Source organism: Equus przewalskii, chromosome 26 (assembly GCF_037783145.1).
Source record: "Equus przewalskii isolate Varuska chromosome 26, EquPr2, whole genome shotgun sequence".
NCBI lineage: Eukaryota > Metazoa > Chordata > Mammalia > Perissodactyla > Equidae > Equus > Equus przewalskii.
The window spans coordinates 2,247,490-2,269,246 of record NC_091856.1 but is presented as its reverse complement, the minus strand read 5'-3'; the positions used below and the strand labels follow the sequence as shown (position 1 = coordinate 2,269,246).

The 21,757-nt window shown below is 41.5% G+C and overlaps 1 long non-coding RNA gene across 1 annotated transcript in view; it reads left to right on the top strand.

The window, feature by feature from the left end:
• The window catches only part of LOC139079645 (uncharacterized), a 38,887-nt gene that overhangs the window by 817 nt on the left and 16,313 nt on the right, over positions 1-21,757 (top strand). The window lies entirely within an intron of this gene.

Here is a 21,757-nt window from a genome sequence, read left to right as displayed (position 1 = left end):
CTTAAGCAGCTCCCTTCCACCTCTAGGTTGAAGTCGAACTTCCTTCACACTGGGACACTTTCGGCTCTCTTATTCTAGAATACAAGGGAGCAGATTTAACTCTGTAAACCTTAAAGAGCTGCACTCTTGCTAAAGGTTGAAGTTAATACTGGTCCCTTGGAAGCCTTTGGAGGCTATACAGCTCCTGTTGGGAGCTTCTGGCTTCAGTTCCTTTTCTCACACTTCAATACTTAGTAATAATACAGCCATCTGTACAGCTTTGCAAATAACCGAGCACTGTATGAATTCCTTGGCCCTTGGCAACTGTCCTGAAAAGTAAGCTTGACGTTGATTCTTTTTGTCAACATTTATTGAACATCTGTTAAGAGGAAGGCAGTGCTAGCAACTGCGGATATAGAGGTAAATTTTTTAAAGTCTCTGGTCTCATCGAGCTCAAAGTCTAGCTGGGAAAACAGAATACAGGTAATTTGGTTATAGTCTAAGAATTTGGCTAAGAAAATAATTAGAAATTTTAATTAACATTATGGTAAGTGCTAGGAAGGAGGACAGAGTGCAATGAAAAGGCAAAATTGGAGGACCCGTTGTGTAGAGGCGGAAACAGGCTGAAAAATGGGTCACAGAGATTACTAGATTGTATAGGTAACGTGTATTGTGTAGAACAAATGTTATCTTGAAAAAAATAATTTATTGAGCTTTTATCAAGTGCCAGACTTACTCCTTAAGTGTACTATATATAAACTCTTTTAAAATTTAAAAATCCTTTGAGGTTGATGTTTTTAATTCCCATTTCACAAAAAAGGAAACAGAATCAGAGGCTAAGTAACTTGCCCAAGGCCACAAGGTTAGGAAATGTTCCTATTGGCTGTGCCCAAGCCTCCCACTATTACTCATGCATTCAACAAAGATTTACTGTGTTCCTATGTTCAAAATGCTTTAGTAATCCCCTTTAGGTTATGTCAAAACCTAGAGTCCTTTGGGTGGCATAAAGGGCACTTCATGAACTGACATCTGCCTACCTATTCACCACCATACTGAATCCTGGGCGGTTGCCCAAACATACTATGCTCTCCCACATCTGTGCCTTTACAGAGGGCATTCCTACCGTCTGTAAAGTCCTTCTCCCTGTCCTTCTCACATACCCCTGTTCACCCTACTCTGCTCAAACCCTGGGTCTCAGGGAAACCTTCCAACTCAGCTAGACAGAACAGGCCTTCCTTCCCCTGGGCTCCCCTACACTTTGGACAAACCTCCACGAAGGCAATTATATTGTGTTTGTCTTGCAGTTGTCTCCCAGCTGCATTGTGGACTCCCCGAAGGCAGAAGCTTTGACATTTTATCTTTGTATCTTTACCAGCTAACACAGTGCTTGGCAGACAGTAAGCACTCAGTAAAGGTGTTAAAGGAATGGAGAACCTCTAACTCCCTGTAGGCTCTAAGAAACCAAGAACCAAATGTGAATCTACCAGCTGTCACTTCAGTGGGGAAAGCTGTCATGACCCCAAATAACTGGAACCCAGTGTAGCGCTCTGTGATATTAAGACGGATATGAAGAGCTGCAGGGGCCCCAAGATACAGAGATGTCTGACTAAGGAGGCAGTGTATACGTATACATGCCGCCTGCCTTTACATAGTGAGTTCTTATTTAGACAGCTTCTAGAAATCATAAGATCCAGTTTCCCTTTGCAGTGTGGGAGACACTGAAGCCAAGAAGGGAAGAGCCTTGCCAAGAGTCACATAGCAGAGGCAGAGCTGTGTGTGTAATCCAAGGCTCTGAGTCTCTCCCCAAGCCACACACACACAGTATTTCTCTTTCCACCTCGTGTTGTCTGGTCCGTACTTCTTAGGATCATGGGTGGCAGCATGCACAAGTATCCTGAAGCCTCTCTTACTGAGAATGTTCTAAAGAGTCCATTTGTCTGAGGAAGGAAGCACCTGCTTTCCCCAGGGTAATGGCAGTACTACGTCAACAATGAGCAGCTGAATTGGGATGAGGGGCCGGGACAAAGCAGAAACCCGCTTCAAAGGGCAAGCAAAATGGGGGATATATCATAACAGGGTTTGGGCAAGTGGCGCATATTACTCATCCTTACCCTTCCATTGCAGAGGGAGGAGCTTCCTCCTTTCTTTTATTCTAGTTCATTAGCAGTACCTAGAACCTCTGAGACCTAACTAATCATTTTGACCTCTTACTGGTTCCCTTTCCATTACTATTCATTCACTGAGAGCCTACTACTGCCTTTGCTAGCCCTTTCAGATATATTGTCTCTCTCCCACCCTCAAAATGACTCTGTAAGGGAGGTGTTAGCCCATTTCACTAGTGTGGAAATCGCAACTTGGCAAGGTTATGTGGCTTGCTCTAAATCACACATCTGGGATTCAAACCCCCGTTTCGTCTGAATCTAAAACCCATGCTCTTTTCTATCCCTAAAGCTGCCTTTCAGAACTAAACTTGAGGGTGGAGACTATGATGACCTGCCGCTATCGCTCTAGCTAGCACTTCACCCACGGCAGAGCACACAGGGTGCTCTCAGTGAACGCTTGTGGAATGAGTGGATTCAGTGTGGAATGTCTGCCGAATGAAGGCCTGGGTGCAGTGTGAGCAGTGTGGTGGGACAGCAGAGGAGGGAGCAGCTGGCTGCTTAGGGAGAGTAGAGAAGCCCTCTTGTGTTGGGGGCTGGGGGTGGGCCGAATAAGGGTCAGTAAGAAAAAAACAACAATCCAGCTTTCCAATGGCAAAGAACACCAACCTGCAATTCACAGAAGAAATCCAAAAGGCGGTGAACTATAAGAGGTGCTCACCATCATTAATAATCAGAAAGATGCAAATGATCTCATACATGGTGAATGAAAATACAAATTGGAAAAGCCTTTTAGGGGAGCTGTTTGATGGTATCCTTCAATTATAAATGAGCTATGTCCTTATATGATGTACGAAGATTATGATAGAAAAAATGGAAACAACATAAATATTCAGCAATAGGAAATAAACTAAACAAGGATACCTCTATACTATTAAAAAAATTATGCCACTTTTAAAAGAATGAGATGACTCTCTATGTACTGACATGGAAAGGTCTCCAAGACATAAAGTTAACTGCAAAAGAGGCAAACTGCAGAGCAATAGGTGTATTTTGTACTCATTTTTATTATAGTTTTAAAGGATCTCTGTGTGTCTGTCGATGGATATGTGTGTATATAAATGCACAGGGCAAATAGGATACCTCTGAGGAGGGGAGTGGTATTGGGGAGACCTGAAGAGGGACGTTCACTTAAAAAAAAGTGAGGTATGATTAATTGAGAAGAACACCACGTCGCTTCTGCAGTATTCCTACCAAAAGTGCATAAGCTGAATATAGTCATGGGGAAATTATCAGACAGACGCACACTGAAAGGCATTCTACAAAATACCTAATTCCATCTCTTCAAAAATATCAGTGTCATAAAACACAAAGACTGAGGGACTGTTCCACACCAAATGAGAGTAAAAGAGACATGATGCATAATAAATGCAATGCATGATTTGGGATTTTCTTTTGCCATAAAGGATATTTTGGGGACAATTGGCAAAATCCAAATAAATCTAGATTTGATGACAGTGCTGTGTCAGTATTATTTTCCTGATTTTTATATTTATATTGTTATATAAAAGAATGTCCTTGTTTTTTTAGGCTATACCACTGAAGTACTTGGACTAAATATCTGAAACTGATTCTCAAGTGGTTCAGAAAGCAATTGAGTTGGGAGGGAGAAGGGAAAAGGAGACAGAAAAGAGAACACTAACACAAATGTGGTAAAGTTAACATTTGGGGAATCTGGGTAAAAGGTATACGAAAATTCTTTGTACTAATTTTGCAATTTTCTCTAAGTTTGAAATTATGTCAAAACACAATTAAAAGGAAAAATAAAAAGAATGAATAAGAGTTTGCCAGATAGAGAAGGTAGGGGAATCTTCTGGCAAAGGAACAAGACAAGCAAAGGAAAGTGACAAGTGAGTCTTGTGCATTGAGAAACAGCCAGTGGCTCTGAGTGTCTGGAACACAGCCCACTTAGGGAGAAAGGGAGACAGGAGAGAGAAGGGGGATGAGCAGTGCGACCCACAGATGGACACATTCCCCTGCTACCTAATATTGGAAAGGAAGATTTTAAGCCTTCTTTATATCCAGCCTCAAGCTCTGCAAGAAATAACTTGGGTTCTTATGGCTGCTCAGTCATTTCCTTGACAATTTCTCCTCATTCAGTGAGTATAAAATAAGAAACCCTGGATTAAAGGCTGAACGGGACATCTAGTACCACTCCCTCATTTTGCCAAAGGGAAAACTAAGGCCCAAAATGGAGAAGGGATTGCAAGTTTCCAGCAAAAGTTGGTATTAACACTGGCTTCCAGTTCACAATCCATCATTCTTTCTGTTGCGCCAAAGTCTGAAAGGTTGAGGCAGAAATAGAGGCTGGCAAGTGAAATGAGTGAATGTTACCCTTTAAAGTTTGGGTGCTTTTCATTTGCCACAAATACAGACTTAATGTTTGTACAATTTTAAAATGTATTTTTAGAAACTTGACTCTTAAAACCCATATGTTGCAACCAGTAAGTGATATTCAGTTCAGGCTCCTAGTCTGAAGCAGCAATCAAGGTGCTTCTCAGGAATTCTCAGTGACATTGGTACCCATCTGGATTTGTTGAAAAGTTTAACATCCTTTTTTATTATTCATGATTTTGCAGTTCTTCAAATTGCACAGTGATGGGGACAGCATGCAATTTTCATCCAGGCTGTGAAATCATTCCTGAAAACTTGGACCTTCATATGGATGGCTTTTAATTTTTCTTAGAGACTGCTTTTCCTTTTAAAATCATGAAATTTTAAAAATATATACTATAAACTAAACTATATAAATGATAATATTCTCATTACAGTAAAATCCTAGGGACAAGGAGCAAGTATTTCAAGGACTCTGTTCTCATTTGTTATTATTCCTAGTTGAAATTGCATTCCTCAAGGCTTAGATCTAAGTGAGTATGTAATGAACATTGACTGGCAAAACTATTGAGATTCTAATTTATTTAAGAGCATCAGCTTCCATATAAGAGATCTCGAAGCATGGCATCCGTAATGTGCTGAGAGGCTGCACACTACAAAAGGCACGCCTTTATTTTGATGTCCATGAGCCCTGGACCCCCAGATTTTAATGAATGCACGGACACACATGTTCAAACAGGGACAGACCTTGTTCTGGTCTCGTTCTGTAAGGGGGCAGCTTTCTTCACCTGCCCATCCTGGACTCCAGAATTGTGCCTGCAATTTTCAGTCCAAACAGGTCTTTATAACATTAGCATGAACTATTTTGCTCAGGACTTTAGATTGACAGCAGAAAAAAATTAATTGAAAATAATCAAGATCATCCTATCAAATGAATTATATACAGTTTACAACAGTCAACTTAAGCACAATTTTGTATAATAAATCATAGATGTTATGCTTTGTGTTTCAACCATTAATATCCATTGTTTCTTACTAAATTTATGAAGCCATTAGCAAGGTGGGGCTTAAAAGGACTGTGTCTATCTTGATAGAGTCCCTGTCTTCTTCCACTGCCTTTATTCCGGATCTGATAGTCTTCTCTGACTGATCCCAGTCTGCCTTTGTGCAGTGTATTTCTTGTAGCAGACCTATTAATTGCAGCAGATTCTGTCTCCCTATCTGCAGTACCTCAAACTTCACTTTCTGTACGGTCTTCGACAACTATATTTGCATGTCCCTAGCAATCTCTGTTCTTGCTTTGCTACTGGACAGATCTGTTAAAGTCCTGGAACTACCACACATTTTCTTCACAATGATCAATGCCTTTCTCTCTTGAGAATGGCTTCTTTCTCTCTGCTGTACTGTTGCTTTCAGAACTTACTCTCTAACTTTCTCTCTTCTGTGCTTGTGCTCGGCTGTGTGGGAACAGTGAGAGGTTTTATTGTCTGCCTGGGTTTCTTGGCACAGAGAGGGAGTCCATACATTTGACTGAACATTACCCAAAGCAAGCTCCAGGCTGCTTAGAAGACACAAACTCTGAGTCTATTTCAGTAGTGTAATCAAAGGCTGCAGTTTCCTGTCTTCAACGACCACCTGGGCAAAACTTGACCAGATTAGAACAGCATAGATTTGTGTGAAATGGGACCAGGAAAGCAGTGGGCAGAAGTTACTAGGAGCTGTACTGGGTGACAGAGGATAAATTGCATGTGTTTATAAAAATAAGAAAGTAGCTGTAGGCCATAAGCAGCACTACAATCAAGTGAGGACCAGCAGGGGAATCACAGACTATCAGGACTGAACTAGATCTCATGTGATCCTGGAGTAGGAATAAACATCAAAAAGTCAGAAACAATAGACATGTAGTTTGGGATGTGATAAAGACAGCATTTCAAATCAGTGGAGAAAAGATGAGATATTTGATAAATGGTGCTGAACAAACTGCAAACATGAAATTGGAGTCTACCTCACATCATTCAAAAAATAAATTACTGACAAATGAAATTATAAATGAATTAGAAAAAATGTTTTAGAATATAGTACTTTAAGGAGAAAGATACCATAAACAAAATTAAAAGACAGAGTAAGAGAAAATATTTCTCTCTCATGTATCAAAACATATCACCCATAGCATGTAAAGAGTTCCCACAAATCAATTAGAACACTAAATGCCACCATAGAAAAAGAGCCAAGGATTTGAACAGGTAGTGAGAGAACTAAAAACAGCTGATTAACATGAAATAATCTTTCTAATAGATAAATGGAAATTAAAACAATACAATTTTTAATAAATCAGACTAAGTTTTATTATAAGATTGATAATAACCTTCATCATTTCATTCATTCAAATAAATATTTGTTGTTTACTACATGTTGTGCATGGAAAATGATGAGAAAAACAGACCCAATCCCTGCATTTATATCTTTGGGGCAAAAATGAGTCACTTGTAAGTAGTATACAGTTGGATCATATTTTTTATCCATTTTTCTGATCTCTGTCTTTTAATTGGTGCATTTAATCCATTTACGTTTAAAGTGATTATTGATAACACAGGACTTAATTCTGTTATTTTGCTATTTGTTTTCTATATGTCTGATATCTTTTTTGTTCCTCAATTCCTCCAACATTACCTTCTTTTGTTTTTGATTTATTCTAGTGTACCATTTTGATTCTCTGTTCATTTCCTTTTCTGTATATTTTTAAGTTATTTTCTTAGTAATTATCATGGATATTATAGATAACATCCTAAATTTATACCAATCTAGTTAAATTGATACCAACTTAGAGTCCCCCTGCTCCCCATTTATGTTGTTCTTGTCAGATCTCTTTGAATTTATCTTGCCTATAATTTCTTGGGCTTCTTAGATATGTATGTTTATGTCTTTCATAAGATTTGGGAAGTTTTCAACTATTATTTCTTCAAATATTCTTTCTGCCCCTTTCTCTCTCTCTTCTCCTGGGATTCCTATTATGTGTACATTAACAAGCTTCCTGGTGTCCTGTAAGTTCCTTAGGTTCTGTTCATTTTTCTTCATTCTTTTGTTTCCCACTCCTCAGACTGAGTAATTTCAGTTGAGTTACCTTCAAGTTCACTGATTGTTTCTTGCGCCTGATAAAATCTGCTGTTGAACCCCTTTACTGAGTTTTTTTATTTCGACTATTGTATTTTTCAGTTCCAGAACTTCCATTTGGTTCCCTCTTATAATTTCTATCTCCTTATTGATTGTTCACGCATTTTTCTTTTTATTGCCTTTAGTTCTTTGTGATAGTTTCCTTTAGCTCTTTGAGTGTTTTTAAGGCAGTTAATTTAAAGTCTTTTTCTAGTATTATGGGTTGAACTGTGTCCACCAAAATTTCACATATTGAATTCCTAACCTCTAGTACCTCAGAATGTGACTTTATTTGGAAATAGGATTGTTGGAGTGTAATTAGTTAAGATGAAGTCATTACGGTGGGCCCTAATCCAGTATGACTGGTGTCCTTATAAAAAGGGGATATTTGGATTCAGAGACACACACAGGGAAAAATGAAGGCAGGGATCAGGGTGATGCTTTTACACCAATCATTGCCAACAAACCACCAGAAGCCAGGCAATAGACATGGAGCAGATTCCCTCTTATAGTCCTCAGAATGAACCAACCCTGCTAACACTTGGTTCTCATATATATGTTATAGTGACAGAAAATACCTGAAAAGGTACTTTATTTAGGAAGTGGGTTGAAGGAGAGAGAAAGGATAGTGAGAAGCAGGACTTTCAATTTTTACTAATACACTTTTGTTATACCTTGTTCAAATGTGTATTCATGTTGTAACTTTCAGAAATCAATGAACATTTTAAAATAAAATTTTGATTTTAAAATCTTCTTTATATGGAGTGAAAAATCTACCTAACTGATCCATTCCTACTATTTTTGTTCTCTGGAGCTTCACAATGCATATTAAGATATCAGAAGGCTTGACTTTGGGTCCTAGATTATGTATCTTCTCTACCCCTCCAGACCACTCTTCTTTACCTTGCTCTAATGCCCAACGAGAGCTGATCTCTATGGACTGCTTCAAGAGCTTTCTTGTCTTCTGGTCTTTGGTTGGGGTTGGATGATAGGAGCCATGGGCAGGATTTAGGAGGGCAGAAGGGGAGTGAGGTCAGGTTCTTAGTCTGCTACCTGCCTCTCTGCTGGGTCTCTGTAAGTTGGCTATATTCCTCTACAAAAAACCCACAGCTTCTGTCAGGTGGCCTTCTTCTCCATACAGCTACTCCTTCCCTTCCCTGTTCCTTTAGGTGTAGGGTTGGTGATGTTCCCTGCAACTGCTAACCCTAAGGTACTGTGCCATCCTTTTTGGTTTCCTTAAGCCCCCAATTACTCTCCCCAATTACTCATTTAGGATGTACCATCTTTTCCTGCTAGGACTCTAATTTGTAGATCTACCACTTAATAAATGGGCACATCTTTCTGGACTGAAATCAACCTGCAGCAGTCCAGCACGTCTCCAAGGTGAGGGAAATTTTAACAATCACTTTGTGGTCTTTTCTGACTTTTGAATATATATGTAAGTCCTTGATTGGGTCTTGGAGTGGAAGGAGTTTGGTGAGAACAAGGCAGAAAGTTTGCTGCTTTTTACGTCAGCTATACACATCTGAGAGATGGGACTTGCCCAAGTCACAAGGCTCTGGATCCCAATCAGAATTGTTGAATTTTGGATTTGGGACTGCAGCTTTTTCAAATGGGAACAAAATATTCCTTCCACCTTTGCTTCCGATTCCGCTCATCATCCATTGTCAACATCCTGGGTTAGCACCTGACAATGACATCATAGATTCTTGAACTTTGGGGCTTAAGGTAAGCAAGGAATTGAGCCCAGCCCAACTCTTGGTCCGTAACTGCCTCCACCACAAAGGCCTAATGGACTCCACATCTCTTGGCCCAGGGAAACATGTGTATTAGTTTCCTAATGCTGCTGCAGCAGGTTACCAAAAACTGGGTGGCTTAAAACAACAGAAATTTATTTTCTTACAGTTCTGGAGGCTGAAAGTCCAAGATCACGGTGTCAGTAAGGCCATGCTCTCTCTGACAGATCTGCGAGGAGAGAATCCTTCCTTGCCTCTTCCTAGCTTCTGAGGTTCTCAGCAATCCTTCACATTCCTTGGCTTGTATATGCTTCACTCTAGTCTCAGCTTCTGTCATTACATGGCCGTCTTCTCCCTGTGTGTCTCACTCCTCCTCTTATAAGGCCGCCAGTCATTGGACTGGAGTAGGGGCCCACCCTATTCCAGTATGACCATATCTTAACAATTAATTATATCTGTAATGACTCTATTTCTGGATCAGGTCACATTCTGAGAGACTGAGGGTTAGGACTTCAACATATCTTTTGGGAAGACACAATTCAACCTATAACAATATGTATTCATTATTTTGAAGGACTCACCTCTACCTCACTGATTCATTGCAGTCTTGGAAGAGAAAATCCCATCTATAGAAAAATGTCAGGGGCTGGCCCAGTGGCATAGTGGTTAAGTTCACATTCTCTGCTTCAGCGGCCCAGGGTTTGCAGATTTGGATCCTGGGCACAGACCTACACATCTCTCATCAAGCCATGCTGTAGCAGCATCCCACATACAAAATAGAGGAAGATTGTCACAGATGTTAGCTCAGGGACAATCTTCCTCACCAAAACAACAACAATGACGACAACAACTTCAGAACATTTTATTCAAGGAAGGCAATAGGTGAACAGAAAAGAAAGAACCCTGAACTGGAGTCAAAGGACAGAGTTATAGTCCCAGATATGACAGGATTTTACTGTGTGAACTTCCAAGCTACTTTATCTCTGTGTATTTCAACTTGCTCACCTATAAAAAGAGGAGCCAGACTTAATCATTGCAAAGGCTGGTCCCTTTGAGCTCCCAGATTCTAAGATTCTTCAACATAGGCATCCAGTGCTACTAGATCTGTTGCAAGTGATGCTGGGGGCTTGTTTACACTGTTTCCTCATAATGAGAACCAGATGTTTCTCCTAATGCTATTAAATCTCATCTAAACTTGATTCTAGGAATAATGTGGGATTTTCTCTCAAGGAGACTCAGAAGCATGTCACTGGGGTCAGAGGGAGAAAAAGAGAAGTGGGAAGATTTAGGGTCATGCCGTACCATCTCCATTGCCATCCCACAGTGAACATGACTCCCATACACCTCTGCTCGCACTTATCTGCAGCAGGGACTCTTCCAGGACGGGTATTCTGTCTTATTCATGTCTGAGCCCACACACACACATGCATTAGCCCCCAAAACAGGACATGGCCCAGAGCCAGTGTGGGAGGGAGGAAGGGAGGGAGAAGCAGATCAGTCATAAGACAAGTTTTATCACTGCTCTGTTTCCACCCCACTCCCTTCTCTGACCCCATAAACTCACATCTCGGAATTGACTCTCTTTTTTTTTTTTTTAATTTATTTTTTATTTTTTATTTTTTTATTTTATTTTATTTTATTAATGTTATGATAGATTACAACCTTGTGAGATTTCAGTTGTACATTATTGTTAGTCATGTTGTGGATATACCTCTTCCCCCTTTGTGCCCTCCCCCACCCCCCCTTTTCCCTGGTAACCACCGATCAGATCTCCTTGTCAATATGTTAACTTCCACCTATGAGTGGAGTCATATAGAGTTCATCTTTCTCTAACTGGCTTATTTCGCTTAACATAATACCCTCGAGGTCCATCCACGTTGCTGCGAATGGGCCAATTTTGTCTTTTTTTATGGCTGAGTAGTATTCCATTGTGTATATATACCATATCTTCTTTATCCAATCATCAGTTTCTGGGCATGTAGGTTGGTTCCACGTCTTGGCTATTGTAAATAATGCTGCAATGAACATAGGGGTGCAAGGGACTCTTGGGATTTCTGATTTCAGGTTCTTAGGATTGATACCCAGTAATGGTCTGGCTGGGTCATAGGGTATTTCTATTTTTAACTTTTTGAGAAATCTCCATACTGTTTTCCATAGTGGCTGTACCAGTTTGCATTCCCACCAACAGTGTATGAGGGTTCCTTTTACTCCACAACCTCTCCAACATTTGTCACTCTTGGTTTTGGATGTTTTTGCCAATCTAACGGGTGTAAGGTGATATCTTAGTGTAGTTTTGATTTGCATTTAGGAATTGACTCTCTTGAAAATGCTTTCTTTACTTCAGCAGCCCAGGTTCGGTTCCCGGGTGTGGAACCACACCACTCTTCTGTCGTAGCCATGCTGTGGCAGTGGCTCACATAGAAGAACTAGAAGGACTTATAACTAAAATGTACAACTATGTACTGGGGCTTTAGGGGTGAAAAAAGAGAGAGAGAGGAAGATTGGGAACAGATGTTAGCTCAGAGCAAATCTTTCCCAGAAAAAAAAAAAGATTAGGATGGAAAAAAAAAAAGAAAAACTTGTGGTTAAATATAACATAAAAGTGTGCCATTTAACCATTTCTAAGTATATAGTTCAATGACGTTAAGTACATTCACATTGTTGTGCAACCATCACCACCACGTATTTCTAGAACATTTTCATCTTCCTAAACTAAAACTCTTATCTGTTAAACACTAATTCCCCACTTTCCCCTCCTCCCAACCCCTGGCAACCATTTGCCATTATCTATAACTATGGAAAAATGAGGAGGAACCCTAAAAGTCCAATTACGTAAGAATGCATAAGTAAATTATAGTACAAGTATACTTTGGAATATTCTTAAATAATCAAAGTGATCATTGTGAAGTCCATATGATCATATGGGGAAATTCTTATGGTAGAATTTTAGAAAGTATGTGAATTTTGACTTATCACACATGATAGCCACTGTGTGAAATTATGCATTTCGACAAGAACTAGAATAGAACAGAAAAAGCAAGTTTGATTTGTTAGAGCGATAGGATCATGGATGAATTTTTACTTTTAGATTTCTGTTTATGTTATAAAAATTCAGGCAAAAAATAAAACTCTACACATATGAAAGAAAAGAAATCAAACATGGGTACTCTAGCTATGGAAAATCAAAACAGAGATGAGTAACCCCTACACATGGCAGCTCAGATTTGGGATTGTATGTATTGTTTGAAAACCTATACATTAACTTTTCCTTGCACAAATCTTATTTGACGGCTTCTCTCTTCCCTGGCCCTTGTTTCCTTTCCTTCTGCTTCTCCTCCTCCCTTCCTCTTTTTGAGACATCTCCCCCTCAAGGAATTCCCATCCCCAGTGCTATCTCATCAAAGGAGCACACGAATAGCTGACATTATGTAAGGCTCTGACATTTGGCATTCCCCAGGCATTACCCCACCCCTGATGCAGAATAAGTTGTCAGAGCATGAAATTAGTATTTTTACATATTCTTAATGTACAGATGTCAGTCTGAAAACCATTCACTGGTATTATGATTACATTCTTTGTCTCATTTTCTTTCTATGCCAAGATCTGTTCTTGTGATTTCTTCTCTGTTGGGAGTTTCAAAGAGGGAAGACAAAACTTTAATAAGCCAGCTTACTGATTCTGCCAAAGGGTAAAAGTAAACTTTTAAGTCTCTGACCACTTTTGGCAATGGTACTTCTGGCACAGGAGCCAAGATGTCACAAGAAGGATCAGATGCAGGCTGGAAATACAATCAGTGGCCCACTTGAAGGTGTCAGATTCCTCAGTGTGTTCCAAAGCAAACCTGCTTGCAGTTGACAAGTTTGCTATTCTGTGTTAATCACAGAAATGAATGGCTTAGGTTTATAGAAGAAACGCCATGTGTAATTATAATAACCTGGGAGAGAAGATCCAAGATGGCGCCGTGAGTAGTCCTCTTTGTCTCTCCCCCTTCGAGTCTACAATTATTTGGACACTTATCGCTTGACAAAGGATATCCAGACAGCATCTCAGGACGTCTGAGAGACCCACGCGACTATACATCGGAAGGCGGATGGACTTTCCTCCGGGAGGATGTGGAAATAGGTGAAAACTCTCCAACCCCGACGAGCAGCCTAGTACCCGCAAGCGGCTTTCTTCCAATGGACGCCCCCAGAGGATCTACACACATCTGGGGCAGGAGCGAGCACACAACAGAGGAGCGACGGTGGAAACAGGTGACCAGAACCCTACCTAAACCCCCCGCAATTACTCCTAAACGCAGAGGGAAACTTTGGAGTTGCACACCTGAGCCCGCGGGGAGAGTCTCTCCCCGCCATTGGCGGGGAGTCCCCGCCGGGGGTTCGCGGCGCCCGGAGGGTCCCAGAGACAGTCGCTGAGGGTACGGAGGTCTCCCAGCTGCCGTTGCCCGCCCCGTGGGACTAGGGATTGCCGGAGATCTTGGAGAGGACCGGGGCTGGGGGAAGTTTCAAAGGCTGGCTCTGCGACCCAGACGGGAAGCGCCAAAGTTCCGCCCGGGCAGCAGACAAAACTCTCTGTCTGCCATTAGCAGAGGGGCCACGCCGAGCATTCACGGCTCCGGGAGAGGCCTGGAGAGAATCCCAGAGGGCGGGGCGACCCCCAGCTGTCCTTGCCCGCCCCGTGGGTCTAGGGATAGCCGGAGATCTCGGAGAGGACTGGGGCTGGGGTGAGTTCCAGAGACCCAGCTTCGTAGCCTAGGGGGAAACCCTACAGGCTCACAGCAGCCTTAGGGAAAGCCTCTGCACAGCACCAGTAGAAGGCACCCAGCCACCAGCCACAAGGCTGGAAGATCCCAGGGCAAAAGCAGCATAGCTAGGTGAACTAACCACAGACTGTAGAAGATGCCAATAGCTCTCCTACGACCCATAGAGGAGAAGTGAGATTTTGTGGGTGCCGACAGCAACGGAGCGACAAATATAAGTGATCCCACCCCTGGCCGCTGGAAAAGCCCATAACACCGTTGCAAGGTGAGAGCACATCTAGGTGGGCTGCAACAGTAGGCACCAGCAGCCTGAAGCCCCCCTGTGACGGCCCCCACAGCAGAGGAGGGAATCCAAAGGGCCACTGTGGCTACAAGGAGGGGCCCAGGCCCAGTTAGCAACTGCGGACAGGGTTCCTGGTTGATGCAGTATAAACAGCTGCTCCCCCACCGCAGCAGCTGAAACAAGTGAAAGGAGCAACTAAACTCTATCTCCATGCGGAGGCACAAATCAACAACATCAAGCAATATGAAAAAATACATTAAATCTCCGGAACAGAAAGAAAGTAACAAATACACAGAAAACAATCCCAAAGAAAATGAGATATATAACCTAAATGATGATGACTTCAAAACAGCCATCATTAAAATTCTCAGTGAGTTAAGAGAGAGTTCTGACCGTCAACTCAACGAGTTGAGGAGCTATGTCACAAAAGAGTTTGATACGATAAAGAAGAACCAAACAGAAATATTGGAAATGAAGAACACAATAGAGGAGATTAAGAAAAATCTAGATGCTCTGAACAGTAGGGCCGATAATATGGAGGAAAGAATTAGCAATTTGGAAGATGGCAATATAGAATTGCTGCAGGCAGAGGAGGAGAGAGAAGCAAGACTAAAAAGAAATGAAGAAACTCTCCGAGAATTATCAGACACAATTAGGAGATGCAACGTAAGGATTATAGGTATACCAGAGGGAGAAGAGAAGGAGAAAGGGGCAGAAAGCCTATTCAAAGAAATAATGGCTGAGAACTTCCCAAATCTGGTGAGGGAGATGGATCTTCAGGTGACAGAAGCCAATAGATCTCCAAACTTTATCAATGCAAGAAGACCAACTCCACGCCATATAGTAGTGAAGCTAGCAAAAGTCAACGACAAGGAGAAAATACTAAGGACAGCTAGGCAAAAGAAACTAACCTACAAAGGAACCCCCATCAGGCTATCAGCAGATTTCTCAGCAGAAACTTTACAGGCTAGAAGAGAGTGGAATGATATATTCAAAAATCTGAAGGACAAAAATCTACAGTCGAGAATTCTCTACCCAGCGAAAATATCCTTCAAATATGATGGAGAAATAAAAACTTTCACAGATAGACAAAAATTAAGGGAGTTCATTGCCACAAAACTTCCTCTTCAGGAAATCCTCAGGAAAACCCTCATTCCTGAAAAATCCAAAAAAGGAAAGGGGCTACAAAACCAAGAGCAGAGGAGATAAGTAGAAGGACAACAACAGAGAGTAGCAGCTCTACATCAGAACAGATTAAACCATGGGACGAGAAACAAAGGAAACTGAAGAAAAGCAGAAAACAAGACACAAAATGGTAGTGGTAGGCCCCCACGTCTCAATAATCACTCTAAATGTAAATGGATTGAACTCCCCAATCAAAAGACACAGAGTGGCAGGATGGATCAAAGAACAAGATCCAACAATATGCTGCCTCCAGGAAACACACCTCAGCCCCAAAGACAAACACAGACTCAGAGTGAAGGGATGGAGAACAATACTCCAAGCTAATAATGAACAAAAGAAAGCAGGTGTCGCTATACTAATATCAGACAAGGTAGATTTCAAAGCAAAACAGATAAAGAAAGATAAAGAGGGACAGTATATAATGATAAAAGGGACTCTCCACCAAGAAGACATAACACTTATAAATATATGCGCACCCAACACAGGAGCACCAAAATTTGTAAAGCAACTCTTAATAGAACTAAAAGAAGACATCAACAACAATACAATAATAGTAGGGGACCTCAACACACCATTAACACCAATGGACAGAACATCCAGACAGAAAATCAACAAGGAAATAATAGAATTAAATGAAAAATTAGACCAGATGGACTTAATAGATATATATAGAACACTTCATCCAAAAACAGCAGGTTACACATTCTTCTCAAGTGCACATGGAACATTCTCAAGGATTGACCATATTTTGGGAACCAAAGCAAACATCAATAAATACAAGAGAGTTGAAATAATATCAAGCATCTTTTCTGATCATAATGCTATTAAACTAGAAATCAACTACAAGAAAAAAGCAGAGAAAGGTGCAAAAATGTGGAGACTAAACAACACGCTTCTCAACAAACAATGGATCATTGAAGAAATTAAAGAAGAAATCAAATTTTATCTGGAGACTAATGAAAATGAGAACACAACATACCAAAACATTTGGGATGCAGCAAAAGCAGTCCTAAGAGGGAAATTCATCGCAATACAGGCCCACCTCACTAAACAAGAAAAAGCTCACATAAGCAACCTCAAACGACACCTAACAGAACTAGAAAAAGAAGAACAAACAAAGCCCAGAGTCAGTAGAAGGAGGGAAATAATAAAAATAAGAGCAGAAATAAACGATATTGAAACAAAAAAGACAATAGAAAGGATCAATGAAACAAAGAGTTGGTTCTTCGAAAGAATTAACAAAATTGACAAACCCCTAGCCAGACTCACCAAGAAAAGAAGAGAGAAATCGCAAATTAATAAAATTAGGAATGACAGAGGAGAAATCACAACAGATGCCAATGAAATACAAGAGATCATAAGAGAATACTATGAAAAACTATATGCCAACAAATTGAACAACCTGGAAGTAATGGACAAATTCCTAGACTCCTACAATCTCCCCAAACTGAATCAGGAAGAAATGGAGAATCTGAATAGGCCAATCACAAGTAAGGAAATAGAAACGGTAATCAAAAACCTCCCCAAAAATAAGAGTCCAGGACCAGACGGCTTCTCTGGAGAATTCTACCAAACATTCAAAGAAGACTTAATACCTATTCTCCTCAAACTGTTCCAGAAAATTGAGAAAGATGGAGAACTCCCTAACACATTCTATGAAGCCAACATCACCCTGATCCCCAAACCTGACAAGGACAACACAAAGAAGGAGAACTACAGGCCGATATCACTGATGAACGTAGATGCAAAAATCCTCAACAAAATTTTGGCAAACCGATTACAGCAATACATCAAAAAGATTATACACCATGATCAAGTGGGATTTATACCAGGGACACAGGGATGGTTCAACATCCACAAGTCAATCAACGTGATACACTACATCAACAAAATGAAAAACAAAAACCACATGATCATCTCAATAGATGCAGAGAAAGCATTCGACAAGATCCAACACCCATTTATGATAAAAACCCTCAGTAAAATGGGTATAGAAGGAAAGTACCTCAACATAATAAAGGCCATATATGATAGACCCACAGCCAACATCATACTCAATGGACAAAAACTGAAAGCCATCCCTCTGAGGACAGGAACAAGACAAGGGTGCCCACTTTCACCACTCCTATTCAACATAGTACTGGAGGTGCTGGCCAGAGCAATTCGGCAGGAAAAAGAAATAAAAGGAATCCAAATCGGTAACGAAGACATAAAACTCTCGTTGTTTGCAGACGACATGATCTTATATATAGAAAACCCCAAAGAATCCACAGAAAAACTATTAGAAATAATCAACAACTACAGCAAAGTAGCAGGGTATAAAATTAACGTGCATAAATCAGTAGCATTTCTATGCACTAACAATGAACTAACAGAAAAAGAACTCAAGAACTCAATCCCATTCACAATCACAACGAAAAGAATAAAATACCTTGGGATAAACTTAACCAAGGAAGTGAAGGATCTATACAATGAAAACTACAAGACTTTCTTGAAAGAAATTGACGATGACATAAAGAGATGGAAAGACATTCCTTGCACATGGATTGGAAGAATAAACATAGTTAAAATGTCCATACTACCTAAAGCAATATACAGATTCAATGCTATCCCAATCAGAATCCCAAGAACATTCTTCACAGATATTGAACAAACAATCCTAAAATTCATATGGGGCAACAAAAGACGGCGAATTGCTAAAGCAATCCTGAGCAAGAAAAACAAAGCCGGCGGAATCACAATCCCAGATTTCAAAACATACTGCAAAGCTACAGTGATCAAAACAGCATGGTACTGGTACAAAAACAGGTCCACAGATCAATGGAACAGAATTGAAAGCCCAGAGATAAAACCACACATCTATGGACAGCTAATCTTCGACAAAGGAGCAGAGGGCCTACAATGGAGAAAAGAAAGTCTCTTCAACAAATGGTGCTGGGAAAACTGGACAGCCACATGCAAAAGATTGAAAATTGACCAGTCTTTTTCACCACACACCAAAATAAACTCAAAATGGATCAAAGACCTAAAGATTAGGCCTGAGACAATAAGTCTTTTGGAAGAGAATATAGGCAGTACACTCTTTGACATCAGTTTCAAAAGAATCTTTTCGGACACTGTAACTCCTCAGTTGAGGGAAACAATAGAAAGAATAAACAAATGGGACTTCATCAGACTAAAGAGCTTCTTCAAGGCAAGGGAAAACAGGATTGAAACAAAAAGACAGCTCACTAATTGGGAAAAAATATTCACAAGCCACTTATCCGACAAAGGGTTAATCTCCATAATATACAAAGAACTCACACGGCTTAACAGCAAAAAAACAAACAACCCGATCAAAAAATGGGCAGAGGACATGAACAGACATTTCTCAAAAGAAGATATGAATATGGCCAATAGACACATGAAAAGATGTTCATCATCAGGGAAATGCAAATCAAAACTACACTAAGATATCACCTTACACCCGTTAGATTGGCAAAAACATCCAAAACCAAGAGTGACAAATGTTGGAGAGGTTGTGGAGTAAAAGGAACCCTCATACACTGTTGGTGGGAATGCAAACTGGCACAGCCACTATGGAAAACAGTATGGAGATTTCTCAAAAAGTTAAAAATAGAAATACCCTATGACCCAGCCATCCCATTACTGGGTATCTATCCTAAGAACCTGATATCAGAAATCTCAAGAGTCCGTTGCACCCCTATGTTCCTCGCAGCATTATTTACAATAGCCAAGACATGGAACCAGCCTACATGCCCAGAAACTGATGATTGGATAAAGAAGATGTGGTATATATACACAATGGAATACTACTCAGCCATAAAAAAAGACAAAATTGGCCCATTCACAACAACGTGGATGGACCTCGAGGGTATTATGTTAAGCGAAATAAGCCAGTCAGACAAAGATGAACTCTATATGACTCCTCTCATAGGTGGAATTTAGTATATTGATATGGAGATCTGATCGGTGGTTACCAGGGAAAAGGGGGGGTGGGGGGAGGGCACAGAGGGGGAAGTGGTGTACCCACAACATGACTAACAAAAATGTACAACTGAAATCTCACAAGGTTGTAATCTATCATAACATTAATAAAAAATAATAATAATAATAATAATAACCTGGTAGAAAATACACTAGGTGAGAACAAGAAGGAATTGAGAGACATCCCATCCATCTTCCCATATACTCAGGAATGCCTTTATAGGATCCCTGACAGACGAGCGTCTAGTCTCTGTTTGAACACCCTCAGTGATGAATATCTCACTGCCTCATGAAGCAACCCATTTCATATTTGGACAGTTGGCAAATACTGTCCAGCATTCTTTCCCCCTTCTAGAATCAGTTCCAGCTTCCTTTGGGGAAGTGCTACTTCTCCATTCCATGTGGTTCTGACAGGACACAGCAGTGGTGTGCTGCTCCCGGGCCTGTTTGCTCGCACATGCCTTCCTTGCCTTTCCCTTGCCCTTCTCAGTATTGCAGAGGAGAGGGGGTGACCCCCACAGGCCCTCAGTCCCAGGCTCCCGTGTCAGCTGGGTTTTGGTGGGTTTGACCAATAGGAGGCACTGGCAGGAGATTGGAGGATGAGGAAAAGGAGAAGCCAAGGTATTTCTCCCCCTCCATAGTTGGAGCCAGATTCCTGTACCACAGCTGCATTTCTTCCATAGCTTGGCTCCAGCTCCTGCTGGACAGACCCACCATGGTTTCAACTTCCACCAGGTGACTCCAGCAACACCACCTTCCTCCCTTATCCCTCTAATTTAGGAAGAGCAGTGGCCTCTGGCTGTCGGTAATGTCCTGTTCTCAGGAAGGCTTTTGAAGCTCTTCCATCACTTCCGTGTAACCAATAAATTCCCTCTTTTCAGAGCAGTTTCTATTTCCTGGTTGGATCCTGTTGGATGCGGCTCAGCATGTGACCAGGCCTGACAATCATAGCACCTGTTTCCGGCCAAGTGAGGGGCTCAGCTCTGGACATATGATGCAAGCTGGACCTATGAGTCCTTCTCTGGGACTACATGTGTTCTTGTCGATGGGGGTACTGGGCTGGGACTGGGTAAGATTAGAGTCTGTAGCTAAGTCTGCGATGCCCATCTGCACAGTGAAAGAATGAAGCTAGCACAGAGAAAACCAGCAAGGAGGGGGAGACAACCAATGACATCCTTCAAGTTCCTGAAGCCCCTGAAGCTCTATCCTGAACTGTCCACTTACCTGAACCAAAATAGTCTTTTTCCCATAAGTTTCATTGATTTGGGTTTCTGTCACTTGCAACCCCAAAATAAACCTGACTAACTGAGACAAATTTAGTCGGTGGAAAAATATTCCCTTGAAGACGCCCAAATCTGCTTCTCCGTAACCGCCCCCTGTCGGCCTGGTTCTCAACTCTGGGAACCACAGCATTCTCGGCTCCACCTGACCCATGCAGCTCTTCCCACCTCCAGCATGGGTCCAGGCCCCCCGTGGTCGCCTCCCCCGCCCTGCTGCCCCTCCTTCCCCCTTTCTCAGTGTCTGATGTCTCTGCTGGCTCCCACTGCTTTCTTCCAGCTCTCTTCAGACAAGCGGCTGACTCATCCTTGACTCTCCTCTCCAAGAGGTAATGTTTGCAAAAGTCCCCGGCCCCAGGAACTGGTCAGAAGCACTCCTGGCTCTCCCTGACAAAGAGGGACGTTTGATGACTCCCTCCATGGCCCCTCAGTTACCGAAGGCAGCCTTGGTTTTCCTCTCACCTTCCTGTTCCTCTCAGGACCTTAGAACCCTGTGGCCTTCAATCATTCTTTGAATTTTGAGGTCTCCAGTCCGGAGCAGCCTGAGTGTGTTCAGAATGGTCATCAGGGTGCTGTGTCTTCACAAGACGGGTTCTGCCCTGCCGTTTGGGACCCAGGGCAGAGGATCTAGAGATGACTGTTCACTTATCCTGGAAGATGGCAGCCCAAATGACCACAATCCACTAAAATATGGGCATCTTCCCAAGGATAGGGAAAACAGCACTGTGATGACCATTTTCTGTGTGCTGGCACTATGCCAGACCCATACTTACATTTTTATTTTTAATCATCATAACATACTCTGCAAAGTGGGCATTGTTGTCCCCATGTTTCAGATCAAGAAACTGAGACTTGGCGAAGTGAAGCAACTTGCTCCAGGTCACACAGGTCAGGGGTGAGTCTTAAAC